Consider the following 6,000-nt stretch of genomic DNA (forward strand, 5'->3'; position numbering starts at 1 on the left):
ATGGTGGGAGGGATGCAGACAGAGAATGATGGGAGGGATTTGAACAGAGAATGGTAGGAGGGATTTGGGCAGGGAATGGGAGGAGGGATGTGGACAGAGAATGGGAGGAGGGATGTGGACAGAGAAAGATCGGAGGGATGCAGATAGAGAGTAGGAGCATGGATGCACACAGCAAATGGTGGGAGGGATGCAGACTGAGAATGGGAGAAGGGATGTGGACAGGGAATGGGAGGAGGGATGTGGACAGAGAATGGTGGGAGGGATGCCAGCAAAGAAAGGGAGAAGGGATGCAGATAGATAATGAGAGGAGGGATGTGGACAGGGAATGGGAGGAGGGATGCAGACAGAAATTGGCAGGAGCGATGCAGACAGAGAATGGTGAGAGGGACGCAGACAGAGAATGGTGGGGGTGATGTGGACAGGGAATGATGTGAGGGATGCAGAGAGAGAATGGTAGGAGGGATGCAGACAGAGAATGGTGGGGGTGATGTGTAAAGTGAATGGTGGGAAGAATGCAGACGGATAATGGGAGGAGGCATGTGGACAGAGAATGGGAGGAGGGATGTGGACAGAGAAAGATCGGAGGGATGCAGATAGGGAATAGAAGCATGGATGCACACAGCAAATGGTGGGAGGGATGCAGTCAGAGAATGGTTGGAGGGATGCGGACAGAGAATGGTGGAAGGGATGTGGACAGGGAATGGGAGGAGGGATGTGGACAGAGAATGGGAGGAGGGATGTGTACAGAGAATGGTAGGAGGGATTTGGGCAGGGAATGGGAGGAGGGATGTGGACAGAGAATGGGAGGAGGGAAGTGGACAGAGCAAGATCGGAGGGATGCAGATAGAGAATAGGAGGACTGATGCACACAGCAAATGGTGGGAGGGAGGCAGTCAGAGAATGGTTGGAGGGATGCGGACAGAGAATGGTGGAAAGGATGTGGACAGGGAATGGGAGGAGGGATGTGTACAGAGAATGGGATGAGGGATGTGGACAGGGAATGAGAGGAGGGATGCAGACAGAGAATGTTGGGAGGGATGTGGACAGAGAATGGTGGGAGGGATGCAGACGGAGAATATGAGGAGGGATGTGGACAGAGAATGGGAGGAGCGACATGGACAGAGAAAGGTGGGAGGGATACAGTCAGAGAATGGTGGGACGGATGCTGACAGAGAATCGTAGGAGGGATGTGGACAGAGAATGGGAGGAAGGATGTAGACAGAGAATCGTGGGAGGGATGTGGACATGGAATGGAAGGAGGGATGTGGACAGAGAATGGGAGGAGGGATGCAGACAGAAAATGGTAGGAGTGATGTGGACAGAGAATGGTAGGAGGGATGTGGACATGGAATGGTGGGAGGGATGCAGACAGAGAATGATAGGAGGGATGCAGACAAAGAATGGTTGGAGGGATGTGGACAGAGAGTGGGAGGATGGAGGTGGACAGAAAATGGGAGGAGAGACGTGGACAGAGAATAGTGCGAGGGATGCAGACAGAGAATGGTGGGAGGGATGTAGACTGGGAATGGGAGGAGGGATGCAGACAGAGAATGTTGGGAGGGATGTGGACAGAGAATGTTGGGAGGGATGCAGACGGAGAATATGAGGAGGGATGTGACAGAGAATGGGCGGATGGATGCAGACAGGGAATGGTGGGAGGGATGCACACAGAGAATGATCGGAGGGATGCCAGCAAAGAAAGGGAGAAGGGATGCAGATAGATAATGAGAGGAGGGATGTGGACAGGGAATCGGAGGAGGGATGCAGACAGAAATTGGCAGGAGCGATGCAGACAGAGAATGGTGAGAGGGACGCAGACAGAGAATGGTGGGGGTGATGTGGACAGGGAATGATGTGAGGGATGCAGAGAGAGAATGGTAGGAGGGATGCAGACAGAGAATGGTGGGGGTGATGTGTAAAGTGAATGGTGGGAAGAATGCAGACGGATAATGGGAGGAGGCATGTGGACAGAGAATGGGAGGAGGGATGTGGACAGAGAAAGATCGGAGGGATGCAGATAGGGAATAGAAGCATGGATGCACACAGAAAATGGTGGGAGGGATGCAGTCAGAGAATGGTTGGAGGGATGCGGACAGAGAATGGTGGAAGGGATGTGGACAGAGAATGGTGGGAGGGATGCAGACAGAGAATGGTGTAAGGGACGTGGACAGGGAATGAGAGGAGGGATGCAGACAGAGAATGTTGGGAGGGATGTGGACAGAGAATGTTGGGAGGGATGCAGACGGAGAATATGAGGAGGGATGTGGACAGAGAATGGGAGGAGCGACATGGACAGAGAAAGGTGGGAGGGATACAGTCAGAGAATGGTGGGACGGATGCTGACAGAGAATCGTAGGAGGGATGTGGACAGAGAATGGGAGGAAGGATGTAGACAGAGAATCGTGGGAGGGATGTGGACATGGAATGGAAGGAGGGATGTGGACAGAGAATGGGAGGAGGGATGCAGACAGAAAATGGTAGGAGTGATGTGGACAGAGAATGGTAGGAGGGATGTGGACATGGAATGGTGGGAGGGATGCAGACAGAGAATGATAGGAGGGATGCAGACAAAGAATGGTTGGAGGGATGTGGACAGAGAGTGGGAGGATGGAGGTGGACAGAAAATGGGAGGAGAGACGTGGACAGAGAATGGTGGGAGGGATGCAGACAGAGAATGGTGGGAGGGATGTAGACTGGGAATGGGAGGAGGGATGCAGACAGAGAATGTTGGGAGGGATGTGGACAGAGAATGTTGGGAGGGATGCAGACGGAGAATATGAGGAGGGATGTGACAGAGAAAGGGAGGAGCGATGTGGACAGGGAAAGGTGGGAGGGATACAGTCAGAGAATGGTGGGACGGATGCAGACAGAGAATGGTGTAAGGGACATGGACAGGGAATGGGAGGAGGGATGTGGACAGAGAATGGTGGGAGGGATGCAGATGGAGAATGGATGGAGGGATGTGGACAGTGAATGGGAGGAGGGATGAGGACAGAGAATGGTGGGAGGGATGCAGACAGAGAATGGGGGGAGGGATGTAGACTGGGAATGGGAGGAGGGATGCAGACAGAGAATGTTGGGAGGGATGTGGACAGAGAATGTTGGGAGGGATGCAGACGGAGAATATGAGGAGGGATGTGGACAGAGAATGGTGGGAGGGATGTGGAAAGAGAAAGGTGGGAGGGATACAGTCAGAGAATGGTGGGTCGGATGCAGACAGAGAATCGTAGGAGGCATGTGGACAGAGAATGGGAGGAAGGATGCAGACAGAGAATCGTGGAGGAATGTGGACAGAGAATGGGAGGAGGGAGGTGGACAGAGAATGGTGGGAGGGATGCAGACAGAGAATGATGGGAGGGATTAGAACAGAGAATGGTAGGAGGGATTTGGGCAGGGAATGGGAGGAGGGATGTGGACAGAGAATGGGAGGAGGGATGCGGACAGAGAAAGATCGGAGGGATGCAGATAGAGAATAGGAGCATGGATGCACACAGCAAATGGTGGGAGGGATGCAGACTGAGAATGGGAGAAGGGATGTGGACAGGGAATGGGAGGAGGGATGTGGACAGAGAATGGTGGGAGGGATGCAGACAGAGAATGGTGTAAGGGACGTGGACAGGGAATGGGAGGAGGGATGTGGACAGAGAATGGGACGAGGGATGTGGACAGAGAATGGTGGGAGAGATGTGGTCAGAGAATGGTGGGAGGGATGCAGACAGACAATGGGAGGAGGGAAGCAGACAGAGAATGGTAGGAGGGATGCGGACAGAGAATGGTAGGAGTGATGCGGACAGAGAATGGAGGGATGGGTGCAGACAGAGAATGGTGGGAGGGATGTGGACAGAGAATAGGAGGATGGAGGTGGACAGAAAATGGGAGGAGAGATGTGGACAGAGAATAGTGCGAGGGATGCAGACAGAGAATGGTGGGAGGGATATAGACAGGGAATGGGAGGAGGGATGCAGACAGAGAATGCTGGGAGGGATGTGGACAGAGAATGTTGGGAGGGATGCAGACGGAGAATATGAGGAGGGATGTGGACAGAAAATGGTGGGAGGAATACAGTCAGAGAATGGTGGGATGGATGCAGACAGAGAATCGTAGGAGGGATGTGGACCGAGAATGGGAGGAAGGATGCAGACAGAGAATCGTGGAGGAATGTGGACAGAGAATGGGAGGAGGGATGTGGACAGAGAATGGTGGGAGAGATGTGGTCAGAGAATGGTAGGAGGGATGCAGACAGACAATGGGAGGAGGGATGTGGACAGAGAATGGTGGGAGGGATGCAAACGGAGAATGGATGGAGGGATGTGGACAGAGAATGGGAGGAGGGATGACGACAGAAAATGGCGTGAGGGATGCAGACAGAAAATGGGAGGAGGGAAGCAGACAGAAAATGGTAGGACGGATGCGGACAGAGAATGGTAGGAGTGATGTGGACAGAGAATGGAGGGATGGGCGCAGACAGAGAATGGTGGGAGGGACGTGGACAGAGAATGGGAGGATGTTGGTGGACAGAAAATGGGAGGAGAGATGTGGACAGAGAATAGTGCGAGGGTTGCAGACAGAGAATGGTGGGAGGGATGTAGTCTGGGAATGGAAGGAGGGATGCAGACAGAGAATGTTGGGAGGGATGTGGACAGAGAATGGTGGGAGGGATGTGGACAGAGAATGGGAGGAGGGATGTGGACAGAGAATGGGAGGAGGGATGTGGACAGAGAATGGTAGGTGGGATGTGGGCAGGGAATGGGAGGAGGGATGTGGACAGAGAATGGGAGGTGGGATGTGGACAGAGAAAGATCGTAGGGATGCAGATAGAGAATAGGAGGACGGATGCACACAGCAAATGGTGGGACGGATGCAGACTGAGAATGGTGGGAGGGATGTGGACAGAGAATGGTGGAAGGGATGTGGACAGAGAATGGGAGGAGGGATGTGGACAGAGAATGGGAGGAGGGATGTGGACAGAGAATGGTGGGAGGGATGCAGACAGAGAATGGTGGAAGGGACGTGGACAGGGAATGGGAGGAGGGATGTGGAGAGAGAATGGGACAAGTGATGTGGACAGAGAAAGGTGGGTGGGATGCAGACAGAGAATGGTGGGAGCAATGTGGACAGGGATTTGGAGGAGGGATGTGGACAGGGAATGGTGGGAGAGATGTGGTCAGAGAATGATGGGAGGGATGCGGACAGACAATGGGAGGAGGGATGTGGACAGCGAAAGGGAGGAGGGATGCAGACAGAGAATGGTAGAAGGGATGTGGACATGGAATGGAAGGAGGGATGTGGACAGAGAATGGTAGGAGGTATGTGGACATAGAATGGTGGGAGGGATGCAGACAGAGAATGGAGGGATGGGTGCAGACAGAGAATGATAGGTGGGATGTGGACAGAGAATGGGAAGAGAGATATGGACAGAAAATGGTGGGAGGGATGCAGACAGAAAATGGGAGGAGGGATGTAGACTGGGAATGGTGGGAGGGATGCAGACGGAGAATATGAGGAGGGATGTGGACAGAGAATGGTGGGAGGGATGTGGAAAGAGAAAGGTGGGAGGGATACAGTCAGAGAATGGTGGGACGGATGCAGACAGAGAATCGTAGGAGGGATGTGGACAGAGAATGGGAGGAAGGATGCAGACAGAGAATCGTGGAGGAATGTGGACAGAGAATGGGAGGAGGGAGGTGGACAGAGAATGGTGGGAGGGATGCAGACAGAGAATGATGGGAGGGATTTGAACAGAGAATGGTAGGAGGGATTTGGGCAGGGAATGGGAGGAGGGATGTGGACAGAGAATGGGAGGAGGGATGTGGACAGAGAAAGATCGGAGGGATGCAGATAGAGAGTAGGAGCATGGATGCACACAGCAAATGGTGGGAGGGATGCAGACTGAGAATGGGAGAAGGGATGTGGACAGGGAATGGGAGGAGGGATGTGGACAGAGAATGGTGGGAGGGATGCCAGCAAAGAAAGGGAGAAGGGATGCAGATAGATAATGAG

This window comes from Hemiscyllium ocellatum, chromosome 32 (genome assembly GCF_020745735.1).
Source record: "Hemiscyllium ocellatum isolate sHemOce1 chromosome 32, sHemOce1.pat.X.cur, whole genome shotgun sequence".
Lineage (NCBI taxonomy): Eukaryota > Metazoa > Chordata > Chondrichthyes > Orectolobiformes > Hemiscylliidae > Hemiscyllium > Hemiscyllium ocellatum.